The sequence below is a fragment of the Rhinopithecus roxellana genome, chromosome 6, assembly GCF_007565055.1.
Source record: "Rhinopithecus roxellana isolate Shanxi Qingling chromosome 6, ASM756505v1, whole genome shotgun sequence".
NCBI classification, from domain to species: Eukaryota; Metazoa; Chordata; class Mammalia; order Primates; family Cercopithecidae; genus Rhinopithecus; species Rhinopithecus roxellana.
This window is the reverse complement of record NC_044554.1, coordinates 123307054-123320231: the sequence shown is the minus strand read 5'-3', so window position 1 is coordinate 123320231 and position 13178 is coordinate 123307054. Positions and strand designations below refer to the sequence as shown.

The 13178-nt window shown below is 36.4% G+C and overlaps 1 protein-coding gene across 3 annotated transcripts in view; it reads left to right on the top strand.

Moving 5' to 3' along the window:
- Positions 1-13178, top strand: part of CALCR (calcitonin receptor) — a 155335-nt gene that overhangs the window by 76443 nt on the left and 65714 nt on the right. Inside the window, exon 1 of one of the 3 annotated variants that reach the window (XM_010353151.1) lies at positions 6539-6549. The exons of the other annotated variants lie outside the window; for them this stretch is intronic. The gene's annotated coding sequence lies outside the window, so the exon portion shown is untranslated. Of the gene's footprint in view, positions 1-6538; positions 6550-13178 lie in introns of those variants that run through there. 3 annotated transcript variants of the gene reach the window in all.

Genomic DNA, 13178 nt, shown 5'->3' with positions numbered 1-13178 from the left:
CACTGCAACAGCCTGGGTGACAGAGCAAGACTCCGCCTCAAAAAAAAAAAAAAAAAAAAAAAGAAAGTGGACTTTCAAAACCAAGCACCAACGTATTTAACCAATCATATATTTACCAGAATTTCAATTAACCAAACAAGTCGTGGCAAAGTCCTGCAATTTCTTTTCCAATATAATAAAGAAATGCTGGTAAGTCTGCAACATTTACCTTTTACTGCAACTTTTTCTGCTAATCAAGACACCAACATATTTTTCATTCAGGAAATCAATGGAAGTCAATTATTACCCAGACTTGGTCATCTATTCCTTGAATGTTCATTGCACATTAATGTTGGTAAATGTAATTAGAAATAACAGCTAATTTAAATGAATTTATTTAGAGGATCCATGGTTGCAGGATTTTTCAGAACTTTTAATATCCTAACATACTTGTGAATTTCCAGAGAAGAGCACATGGTATTTCACATTTCACACCTTTCACAAACTTTATTTCAGTGGACTACTCATTCCTCTTTTTGTTATTAATGAGTGTTCGCAGAGATCATATTTTGTAAAGCCAATGTGGAAATGCTGTTTTAGTGTATTTTCTATTACAGTGTCAAGTAGAGTCAATATTTATCTATACATTGCTACCTTGTCTCTGTCTTCCAAATACATGTTTTGTATTTTAATGATGGTTGCGTTAGAGCCTATCCTGGAGTGAAAAAGACCTTTAATTATAATTCAGTGTTATAAGTAGTGAAATGCATGCCCAGAAAGATATAGTAACATGCTTAAGAGTCATGTGGTGAGTTTGAAGTTGTTCTGGGATTACAATATGTATCTCTTATTCCTTTACCCACTATTTTTTTTCGATTATGCCATACTGATTTTTCTTCTAATATTTGCCACAGTTGATCTTAACAGAAGTTGAAAAGTTACAAAGAAACCGTGAACATGCTAATTACAATCAGTTTCTCTAAATAGAAGACTCTTCTGAAAATTCAATTTCCATTTGTCCAAAACTGAGTTTACTTTATTCCTCATATATGACAGTCTATATGTAGTGACTAAGAACATAAATTTTGGAATAAGGCCACTTAGGGTTTCTTCAGTATGCTTAGCGATTCCAGTATCTTCATGCTGATCCTTTAGATTGGATTATTTTTCTCCCAATCTCTCACATATTGAAGTTCAACTTTACCTTAAGAAAGCATTGAAACACATCTAATAAGTGCATGATGTATTTTTAGTTAAATTGATTTGAACCAAACAGTTTCTATCTCCCCTTTATCATGGCTGTTATTGAGTTCCAATACTAGCAAGTATACATGAGGTTATAATGCTCTTTTCTTAAATTAGCTTGAATTAGACAAATCGTATCTAATTATCCATTAATAATAGCCATTCGAGTAATGGCACAATTCTGAACTGCATATAATTCTGAACCATTTCTCTAAGATCTCCTTGTTTATTAATGTTGCCTGACCAACTACTTAGATGTCATGTATCTGTTCATTCAATAAATACTTATTGAGCACTTACTATGTGCAAGGCTTTGTGTAGAGTCTTGTATTAACTACTCTGTTACACAGGATGTGGTACTCAAATTCAAAGTAAACTCTAATTATTTTTGAAAACTTCCACCAAACCAGTATACATCATTGCTTCATTTTACATCTTATATCATTGTTATGTTTCCCACTAGCAAGTATAATTAAAGTTACTTAAGGAGATGGGTCTTAGAGTAGAAATGCTGAAAAAAATGTGACCAGTAACTTTTCAAAATTTGTCAAGTAGTTTATACCATTTCCACCAGGATTAGGCTAGCATCTTGGAGTAGAAATGTGCTTTCTAGCCATTTCCCCTTAATAGCTAGAAATATATATCCATGCTGGATTATTCCTACCAGGGATTTCTGGACTGTGGGCTTTTCGTCTTTGAACTTCTAGGCAGTGATAGTAAAAACATCATCTATGTGCTTAAAAATAACAGTGAAAATAACATATGAGTTGATAAACAGATATAACAGAGATCAAGAGTAATTTGAGACTGGGTTCTCCATGGAAACTTTGAAAAGATATGAAGGGCATGGCTATTAGATCTTCTTTTCATTTATACCCTCAAAAAACATGGATTAAACAAGTATGATATGGAAAGCCCTGGGCAGGTTGAAGTCAGGGATATTGTTAAGACAGAAGTAGCTTGGTGGTTGGAGAGACCACTCTGAGGGCACAGGACTAGGAGTCAGAACACCTGATTTGTCCACTCAATAACTTCATGACTGGAAGCTAACCTAATCTCCTAATCTCCTTGAGCTTTGAGTTGCTCATCCATAAGCTAAGTGTAAAAGGAGAATCTACAACATTTTGTCTTAAGAACTAAATCAAAGAACATGTATGTAATAATATAGCCTGGTACTGAAAACACAGTAACTATTAAATGCTAATTAGATGATGTATACACAAAATGCAAGATACAAAGTGGTTAAGTTTATAAGAGCTCAGTGTGCTCAATAAGAGCTAAATTAGCATGACTGATGTAAAAATACATAGCTGAGTCAGGTCATTGACATGAGTAAAAGAAAAAGTCTTATTTCTTTCAATATGACATCATTTTTATTCTATTTCCCCATCATCTGAATTATTTCTCTGACATTGTGTGTCATGCTGTTTACCCAGAACAGTTCTCCAATGCAGAAAGTGCCAAGTCTTTCTACCAGCTAGAATTGGAGCCTGAATTTAGATAGACATTTTAAACTCATGAGGAGGAGTAGGAAGGCACTCTGTTTTGCTTAATGTGGCAACATAAATTGGGTTTATGGCCATATTATGCCTTGCCAAGTTAGTTCCTGTAATAATGAAGAATGATTTTCAAATAGGTTATATAATCAAGGAGTCGTCCAACAGAAGGCTTTGCTATGACAACAAACCAGCCTATCCTGTGGTTTCACAGAGTTCATTTGCTTATTCACTTAGACTGCAGCTACAGAAACATATTAAATAGAATTATCTAGAAAGAAATGCCAAATTTTATATTTGAAAAAGATTCTAGGCCTTGGGTTTCAACAACTCATAGCTGTTTTGAGACAAGCCATGTTCCTTTTCACTACTCTTTGCCCACATTCCTCATCCTACTCCTTGTTCTCATAGTCAAGATATTGGTGGAAAGGTTCTTGACAAATACTGCTCCAAGGGAAGTAATCGCCTATGAGATGCCCGTTATAGTACTGGGCTTTGTACCAAGGCTAGAGAATGTTGAAGACCTCAGGAATTGCTCTTTTGCTTCATGAATGGGAAAGAGAGAAAATTATAAGTAAAAGGGCAGCTTGTTCTCATGACTTGCAGGCTTAATCAACTAGAGTAGTTTAGAAATTACCATTGAGCTAAAAGAGCATTTTCCAAAGTATACTCTATAGATGGGTTATTAATTGTTATCACACCATAAAAGTGTTTCATGGTCAATCAGGTTTGGGAAATGAAGAGTTAATATCAAAGGGGTCTTTTTTGTACAGAAAAATTAGAGTCTTTAAAGTGCTAATGTCTACAGTAAATCTCTGAGAGGAGAATAGGAAAGACTTAAATTTCCTAAACTTATTTGGCCTTGGAAACTTTATTCTGTGCTGCTTCTCATGGGATTGCTGCTCTTCTATGGAACATGATTTTGGAAATGCCGATCTATGAGAATAGACACATTATTTTCAGACATTGACATTTTGTACTCTTTCCACAAAAAATAAAGATAATTTAACTTTTCAAGTAAATTTGTTCCCCTTACATGAAGACATTCTGTTCAATCATATTATCATTGATTTACTGATTTTGATTTTATTTATTCACAGAAGAAATGATTTCCACTGATCCACCCACTTTTGCCACCCTAGGATGCAATTTTCTGGAGAGAAGATTAGTGGCAAGTGTCCATTTATGGATACAAACCAGTGTAGATTTGGTTGTCCCACCAGTAACTGAACCTCTGACAATGGTTTCTTCATTTGCATGTTCTAAATCAGCCATGACAATGAGATGTTTAGGCTCCACATTGACCTGGTTTTGGCTTCACATTGACTCTAGCAGGATGAGGCTCCTGTCAGGGTTTTTGTTTGAAAAAAGTGGTTAAAAGATAGGTTGGAAATCATTACTCTAAGGAGCCAGATTACTGAGACAGGTCTTGTATACTTCTCCTATTCAAGGAGGGCATGGCTAAGTAGTCATTCTATAGATAAGAAACTGGCATAAAAGTGAAGTTCTTTGTTCAAAAATAATAATAATAATAAAGGGAGAAGCAGAAATTAGAATTTTTTTGGCTCCACGATTAGGGCACTTTAAGTAAAGGACAATGCTTCCTGTCTTACTAAATTATCAGATTGACATTCCTTAGGTTCTAAATTATCCCTTAAACCAAGCAGCCAACATTTACTGAGCATTTACTATGTTCCAGGCTCTTCTCTAGGTTCTTGGGTTGCAAGAGTGAACAAAATCCTTGCTATGGAGATGGTAATTCATCAAGAAGCAAGTAAACAAATAATTTTATGTCAAAGTTAAACTTTGTTCTGATTTTCTTTTGAGTGATCTTCCTGGTGTACCAGATGATTTTCCGGTTGCAGGTCTTCTGTATCGCCTGTTTCCATTCCAATTTGAAAGTTCTCAAGGTGCATTTCATACCAACTAACTGCTGTTTGGTAATATTGTCCTTTCTACCTGGGTCCAGGTTTCACTCTCAAAGGCTCAGGTCAGAGCTATTCTCCTGAAGGTCACTGAACTGTGAACACAACCAGTATCACCCTGAATCTTGCCTCTTTTAAATGCCACACTAAATCAGTCTCTAGATTCCACCCTCCAATCTATCCATCTTTCATTCTGTCTTTTAATCATCTCTCCAACTAAGCCATCGGCCTCTGTCAGTTCATCCTGGATTCCCCACGGTTGTCACTCTCATTAACTCTCTCTCCCATTCTTTTCTTCCTTCTAATAATCTCAGGAAAGGGAAATTATCTCATTCTTCAGCCTGATTCTACTCTTCTTTGCCTGCTTTTCTCTCTGAAACTGATAAAGCACCTCCTTTCTTCACAGTTCTACCTGTATATGTTTTTTTCTCCCCTCCTCAGGAATCACCATAATGTGCTTTTTTTCAAAATACCATATCTACAAGGCATTGTTTAACCCAGGACAACTGCAGTGCAACTTTTCCGACTAGAGGCAGGGTTGGTGAGCAGAGATCTACTATAATTTGTGCATGAGGCATTTGTTATAGTTCCAAATAATGCAAGTCTTTAAAATTAAGACCTCTTCAATTATAGGCAAAACAAAAGACATTGTTTCTTATCTAAATCTCCTCTGTTATTTCTGAATATTCACTCTCAGATCTGTTTTCATGCTATTTTTGTTCTTATAAGCTGCTTGTGATACATTTGTAAATGTCGCGTGTGGGGCTTTAAGACCATGGGGGTCCTCTTTCCTAGAACAAGATGACTGTGCAGCTCATTCACCTTAAAGTGGTAAGTCTCCCATTGCCTCCTGTGCTCCTCATTTTAATAACACTGTTGAGTCAAACAGCAACTTCTACATTACAAAATATCAAATACATGACATGGATAGTACCATGTACTATCAATTAGCCATCTAATCACCCATATTCACCTTCATAAAGAAGCTGGCTTCTCACCATATTAGCTCTCACATTTGGAATTAATGAGGAGGATCATGTCAAGAGGAGATTTGGTTTTTCATTCTGGCACCACTCATGGTGTTCTAAGTATCCTTCTTCTCTCAGAGGCTAAATTACAGGACGATCATGCCTTTAGGAATTTAATGTATGTCTATGACTTCTTTGTACTTTGTAAAATGCAGGATATAGACAAGGAAAACTGTGTCAGTTTCACAAGTATGTATACATCTCAAAAGCTCTACCTTTCACACCAGGAAATAAGTCTCACCCAATATATGGAAGTAGTAATATTCCCAATCAACAAGAAAGACATAAATTAAAAGTTTGCCTCCTCCACCTACTTTCTTCTCCTGAATTTCTTATCTGTCCTTTTACCAAGCCACAAATCTAAGAGACAATTTTAATTTTTCTCTATTTCTCTTCATGATCACACTGGTGCTTGTTACTATAAGGGGGTCCTGTATTGTATTCCTGGCCAATGGTTCTTTGCACTTACTTAAAGTTTGTAGGGAATTGCTAAAGAAGAGTAAAATTGCACTCATTTTAATATGGAATACCAGTAGGAGGGATTACGACTTGAAGCAGGAAAACTGGTCTCGAGGCTGTTGCCAGTGAACTGAAGAGAAAGATGGTGACCTGCACTAAGGCAGTAGATAGGATGGACATGTTTGAAAAGATCCCAAAATGCAGATGGAATCAGAGAGTCGTAGAGACTAGAAGCTTGGAATGAAGAAGTGAGTGGAATCAAGAATGATCCCTACTTTCTTATTCATACAATTCATGGATAATTGTGCAAGACACTGATATGAGAAATGCAAGAAAATGGACAGAGAAAATAATAAATTTAGATTTGCCAATGTGGTGGTGTGGTGAGGATACAGTTGTAAAAAATCAGAATTCCATGTTTTATTTAACTCATTAGATCACAAGCCACCATCATTATCAATAATAATAAACATCAATAATAATAAACCTAAACAAAAATAAACAATTTTGTGATGTGCCAGAGATGCATAGCTATCTAAAAAATAATTCTTATCTGAAAGGGTTTAGCATTAGGTAAGGTTGTTAAGATGTGTATATATGTAGATGAAAATACATAGAAATACACAGAATGCCAAATGGGTAGTTTGGGTAATAAATTTCCTAAGCACTCAAAACCTACTTTTTCAGCCGTATTTCCACTCCCTAAGAGGCTTTATGCTCCAGCTAACTTAAACTATTATATTCATTATTCTTTAGTTATCCTAAGTTTTCCTAGATCCATATGTTGTTTTTATTTACTTTCTCTGACTAGGAGGTCTTTGCTTTTCAAGACCCTATTCAAGTTTTCAAATTTTATCTCAAAATATAATACCCTCCCTGATCTCCCAATAAAAAATTATGTAACCCTCTTATAAGGCCCTACATTTTTGCAATTTCATTGAACCTTTTACCCAGTCTGCATTTGAGTTATTTTGCAACATCTTATATCATTTATGCCCTTCCTCACTCAGATGCTCAGCTTCTTATACTGGAACCATATCTCATCCAGCTCATATTTAAATTTCATGTAGTGCCTCAGCACTTAATGCATGTGTGTATATGCTTCCAATTTAGTGAGTGAACTTGAAATAAATCAGAAACAATGAATAATGATCAACATATAAAATGACATTTGAAAATTATAATTTACATTCTCAATTTCCTGTTACACCAATATGTAAATTGAATAGAATTTACTCTTTTGGGGACAAGTCTAATAGGCATACATTGTAGACAGTAATTTATACCTGGCAAAATCTGTAAATACTTTTCTTAACTGTTCTTTGATTTTTTTTTTAATATGTGAGTACATATTTTATTTATTTTAATTTTTTTCTTTTTCTTTTTTTTTATTTATTTGTTTTTATTTTTTATTATACTTTAAGTTCTAGGGTACATGTGCATAACGTGCAGGTTTGTTACATATGTATATTTGTGCCATGTTGGTGTGCTGCACCCATCAACTCGTCAGCACCCATCAATTCATCATTTATATCATGTATAACTCCCCAATGCAATCCCTCCCCCCCCCCACCCATGATAGGCCCCAGTGTGTGATGTTCCCCTTCCCGAGTCCAAGTGATCTCATTGTTCAGTTCCCACCTATGAGTGAGAACATGCGGTGTTTGGTTTTCTCTTCTTCTGATAGTTTGCTAAGAATGATGGTTTCCAGCTGCATCCATGTCCCTACAAAGGACGCAAACTCATCCTTTTTAATGGCTGCATAGTATTCCATGGTGTATATGTGCCACATTTTCTTAGTCCAGTCTGTCACAGATGGACATTTGGGTTGATTCCAAGTCTTTGCTATTGTGAATAGTGCCGCAATAAACATACGTGTGCATGTGTCTTTGTAGTAGAATAATTTATAATCCTTTGGGTATATACCCAGTAGTGGGATGGCTGGGTCATATGGTACATCTAGTTCTAGATCCTTGAGGAATTGCCATACTGTTTTCCATAACGGTTGAACTAGTTTACAATCCCACCAACAGTGTAAAAGTGTTCCTATTTCTCCACATCCTCTCCAACACCTGTTGTTTCCTGATTTTTTAATGATTGCCATTCCAGCTGGTGTGAGATGGTATCTCATTGTGGTTTTGATTTGCATTTCTCTGATGGCGAGTGATGATGAGCATTTTTTCATGTGTCTGTTGGCTGTATGAATGTCTTCTTTTCAGAAATGTCTGTTCATATCCTTTCCCCACTTTTTGATGGGGTTGTTTGTTTTTTTCTTGTATATTTGTTTGAGTTCTTTGTAGATTCTGGATATTAGCCCTTTGTCAGATGAGTAGATTGCAAAAATTTTCTCCCATTCTGTAGGTTGCCTGTTCACTCTGATGGTAGTTTGTTTTGCTGTGCAGAAGCTCTTTAGTTTAATTAGATCCCATTTGTCAATTTTGGCTTTTGCTGCCGTTGCTTTTGGTGTTTTAGACATGAAGTCCTTGCCCATGCCTATGTCCTGAATGGTACTACCTAGATTTTCTTCTAGGGTTTTATGGTATTAGGTCTAACATTTAAGTCTCTAATCCATCTTGAATTAATCTTCGTATAAGGGGTAAGGAAAGGATCCAGTTTCAGCTTTCTACTTATGGCTAGCCAATTTTCCCAGCACCATTTATTAAATAGGGAATCCTTTCCCCATTTCTTGTTTCTCTCAGGTTTGTCAAAGATCAGATGGCTGTAGATGTGTGGTATTATTTCTGAGGACTCTGTTCTGTTCCATTGGTCTATATCTCTGTTTTGGTACCAGTACCATGCTGTTTTGGTTACTGTAGCCTTGTAGTATAGTTTGAAGTCAGGTAGCGTGACGCCTCCAGCTTTGTCCTTTTGACTTAGGATTGTCTTGGCAATGCGGGCTCTTTTTTGGTTCCATATGAACTTTAAAGCAGTTTTTTCCAATTCTGTGGTTTTTTTGAGATGGAGTCTTGCTCTTTCGCCCGGGCTAGAGTGCAGTGGCCGGATCTCAGCTCACTGCAAGCTCCGCCTCCCGGGTTTTACGCCATTCTCCTGCCTCAGCCTCCAGAGTAGCTGGGACTACAGGCAGCCCACCACCTCGCCCGGCTAGTTTTTTGTACTTTTAGTCGAGACGGGGTTTCACCGTGTTAGCCAGGATGGTCTCGATCTCCTGACCTCGTGATCTGCCCGTCTCGGCCTCCCAAAGTGCTAGGATTACAAGCTTGAGCCACCGCGCCTGGCTCTTTTCTTTTTAAAAAATAAAATTTTTACACCTATTGACCTGTCCTCTAAGTTTCCTCCCTTTGCACCCCACCCACCAACAGGGCTTGCTATGTGTTGTTCCCCTCTCTGTGTTTATGTGTTCTCATTGTTCAGCTACCACTTATGAACGAGAATATGTGGTGTTTGGTTTTCTGTTCCTGTGTTAGTTTGCTGAGGATGATGACTTTCAGCTTCATCCTTTGCAGGGATATGAGCTCATTCCTTTTTATGGCTACATAGTATTCCATGGTGTAAATGTACCACATTTTCTTTATACAGTCTGTCTTTGATGGGCATTTTGGTTGGTTCCATGACATTGTTATTGTAAATAGTGCTGCAGTAAACATACATGTCCATGTGTCTTTATAGTTGAATGATTTGTATTCCTTTGGATATGTACCCAGTAATGGGATTGCTGGGTCAAATGGTGTTTCTGGTTCTAGATCCTTGAGGAATCGCCATACTGTCTTCTACAGTGGCTGAGCTAATTTACATTCCCACTAACAGTGTAAAAGCATTCCTATTTCTCCACAGTCTCTAGCATCTATGGTTTCTTGACTTTTTAATAATCACCATTCTGACTGGTGTGACATGCATGGTATCTCATTGTGGTTTTGATTTGCATTTCCATAAGGATCAGTGATGTTCAGCTTTTTTTCATATGTTTGTTGACTGTGTAAATGTCTTCTTTTGAGAAGTGTCCAGATCCTTTGCCCACTTTTTGATGGGTTGTTTGTTTTCTTCTTGGAAATTTGTTTAAATTCCTTGTAAATTTTGGATATTAGACCTTAGATTGCAAAAATTTTCTCCCATTCTGTAGATTGCTGGTTCACTCTGATGATAGTTTCTTTTGCTGTGTGGAAGTTCTTTAGTTTAATTAGATCCCATTTGTCTATTTTGGCTTTTGTTGCAATTGCTTTTGGCATTTTCGTCATGAAGACTTTGCCCGTGCCTATGTCCTGAATGGTATTACCTAGGTTTTCTTCTAGAGTTTTTATGGTTTGGGGTTTTTATTTAAGAATTTAATCCATCTTGAGTTAATTTTTGTGTAAGGTGTAAGGAAGAGGTCCATTTTTAGTTTTCTGCATATGGCTACTACTTTTCCTAGCACTATTTATTGAATAGGAAATCCTTTCCCCATTGCTTGTTTTTGTCAAGTTGTTGAAGATCAGATAGTTGTAGATGTGTGGTGTTATTTTTGAGGTCTCTGTTCTGTTCCATTCCATTGGTCTATATATCTGTTTTGGTACCAGTGCCATGCTGTTTTGGTTACTGTAGCCTTGTAGTATAGTTTGAAGTCAGGTAGTGTGATGCCTCCAGCTTTGTTCTTTTTGCTTAGGATTATCTTGGCTATATGGGTTCTTTTTTGATTCCATATGAAATTTAAAGTACTTTTTTCTAATTCTATGAAAAATGTCAGTGGTAGTTTGATGGGAATAGCATAGAATCTATAAATTACTTTGAGCAGTATGGCCATTTTCATGATATTGATTCTTCCTATCCATGAGGATGGAATATTTTTCCATTTGTTTGTGTAATCTCTTATTTCCTTGAGCAGTGATTTGTAGTTCTCCTTGAAGAGGTCCTTCACATCCCTCATTAGCTGTATTCCTGGGTGTTTTATTCTCTTTGTAATGATTGTGAATTGGCTCTCTGCTTGTCTATTGTTGGATTAAAGGAATGCTTGCCATTTTCATACATTGATTATGTATCCTGAGACTTTGCTGAAGTTACTTATCAGTTTAAGGAGTTTTGGGGCTGAGATGATGGGGTATTCTAAATATAAAATGTTGTCTGCAAACACAGACAATTTGACTTCCTCTATTCCTATTTGAATACCCTTCATTTATTTATCTTGCCTGATTATTGCCCTGGCCAGAACTTCCAATACCATGTTGAACAGGAGCAGTGAGAGAGGGCATTCTTGTCTATGCTGGTTTTCAAAGGGAATGCTTTCAATCTCCCCCTTCAATATGATATTGGCTGTGGGTTTGTCATAAATAGTTCTTATTTTGAGATATGTTCCATCGATACGTAGTCTATTGAGAGTTTTTAACATGAAGGTATGTTGACTTTTATCAAAGGCTTTTTCTGCATCTATTGAGATAATCATGTGGTTTTTGTCTTTGGTTCTGTTTATGTGATGGATTACATTTATTGATTTGCGTATGTTGAACCAGACTTGCATCTCAGGATGAAGCCAACTTGATCATGGTAGATATGTTTTTTGATGTCCTGCTGGGTTCAGTTTGCCAATATTTTATTGAGGATTTTCACATCAATGCTCTTCAGGGATATTGGCCTGAAGTTTTCTTCTTTTGTTGTGTCTCTGCCCGGATTTGGTATCAGGATGATGCTGGCTTCATAAAATGAGCTAGAAAGGAGTCCTTCGTTTTCAATTCTTTGGAATAGTTTCAGAAGAAATGGTACCAACTCTTCTTTGTACCTCTTGTAGAATTCAGCTGTGGATCCATTTGGTCCTGGGCATTTTTTTGGTTCATAGGCCATTAATTACTGCCTCAATTTCAGAACTTGCTACTGGTCTATTCAGGGCTTCAACTTCTTCCTAGTTTAGTCTTGGGAGGGTACCAAGAATTTATCCATTTCTTCTAGATTTTCTAGTTTATTTGTGTAGAGGTGTTTACAGTATTCTCTGATGGTAGTTTGTATTTCTGTGGCATCAGTGGTGATACCCCCTTTTTCATATTTTATCGTGTCTATTTGAATCTTCTCTCTTTCCTTCTTTATTAGTCTAGCTAGTGGTCTATCTATTTTGTTAATTTTTTCAAAAACCAGCTCCTGATTTCATTGATATTTTGGAGGGTTGTTTGGGTTTCTATGTCCATCAATTCTGCTCTGCTCTTCGTTATTTCTTGTTTTCTGCTAGCTTTTGGATTAGTTTGCTTTTGCCTCTCTAGCTCTTTTAATTGTAATGTTAGGGTGTCAATTTGAGATCTTTGCAGCTTTGTGATGTGTGCATTTAGTACTATAAATTTCCCTCTTAACACTGCTTTAGCTGTATCACAGAGATTCTGATACATTTTCTCTTTATTCTCATCGGTTTCCAAGAACTTCTTGATTTCTTCCTGAATTCCTTTATCTACCCAGGAGTCACTTGGAAGCAAGCTGTTCAATTTCCATGTAATTGTGTGGTTTTGAATGTGTTTCTTAATCCTGAGGTCTAATTTGATTACATTGTGGTCTGAGAGACTCTTCGTTATGATTTTAGTTCTTTTGCATTTGCTGAGGAGTATTTTACTTTCAGTTATGTGGTTGATTTTAGAACAAGTTCCATGTGGCACTGAGAAGAAGGTATATTCTGTTGATTTGAGTTGGAGAATTCTGCAGATGTCTATTAGGTCCCATGATACAGAGGCGAATTAAAGCCTTGAATATCCTTGCTAATTTTCTGTCTCATTGATCTCTCTAATATTGACAGTAGAGTGTTAAAGTCTCCCACTATTATTGTGTGGGAGTCTAAGTGTCTTTGTAGGTCTCTGATAACTTGTTTTATGAATCTGGGTGCTCCTGTATTGGGTGTATATATATTTAGAGGAGTTAGCTCTTGTTGAATTTTTCCCTTTACCGTTATGTAAGGCCCTTCTTTGTCTTTTTTTTTTTTTTTTTTTTTTTTTTAATTGTTGGTTTAAAGTCTGTTTTGTCTGAGACTAGGATTGTAGCCCCTGCCTTTTTTTTTTTTTTTTTTTTTTCTTTCCATTTGCTGGGTAAATTTTCCTCCATCCCTTTATTTTGAACCTATGTGTGTCTTTGCACATGAAATGGATCTC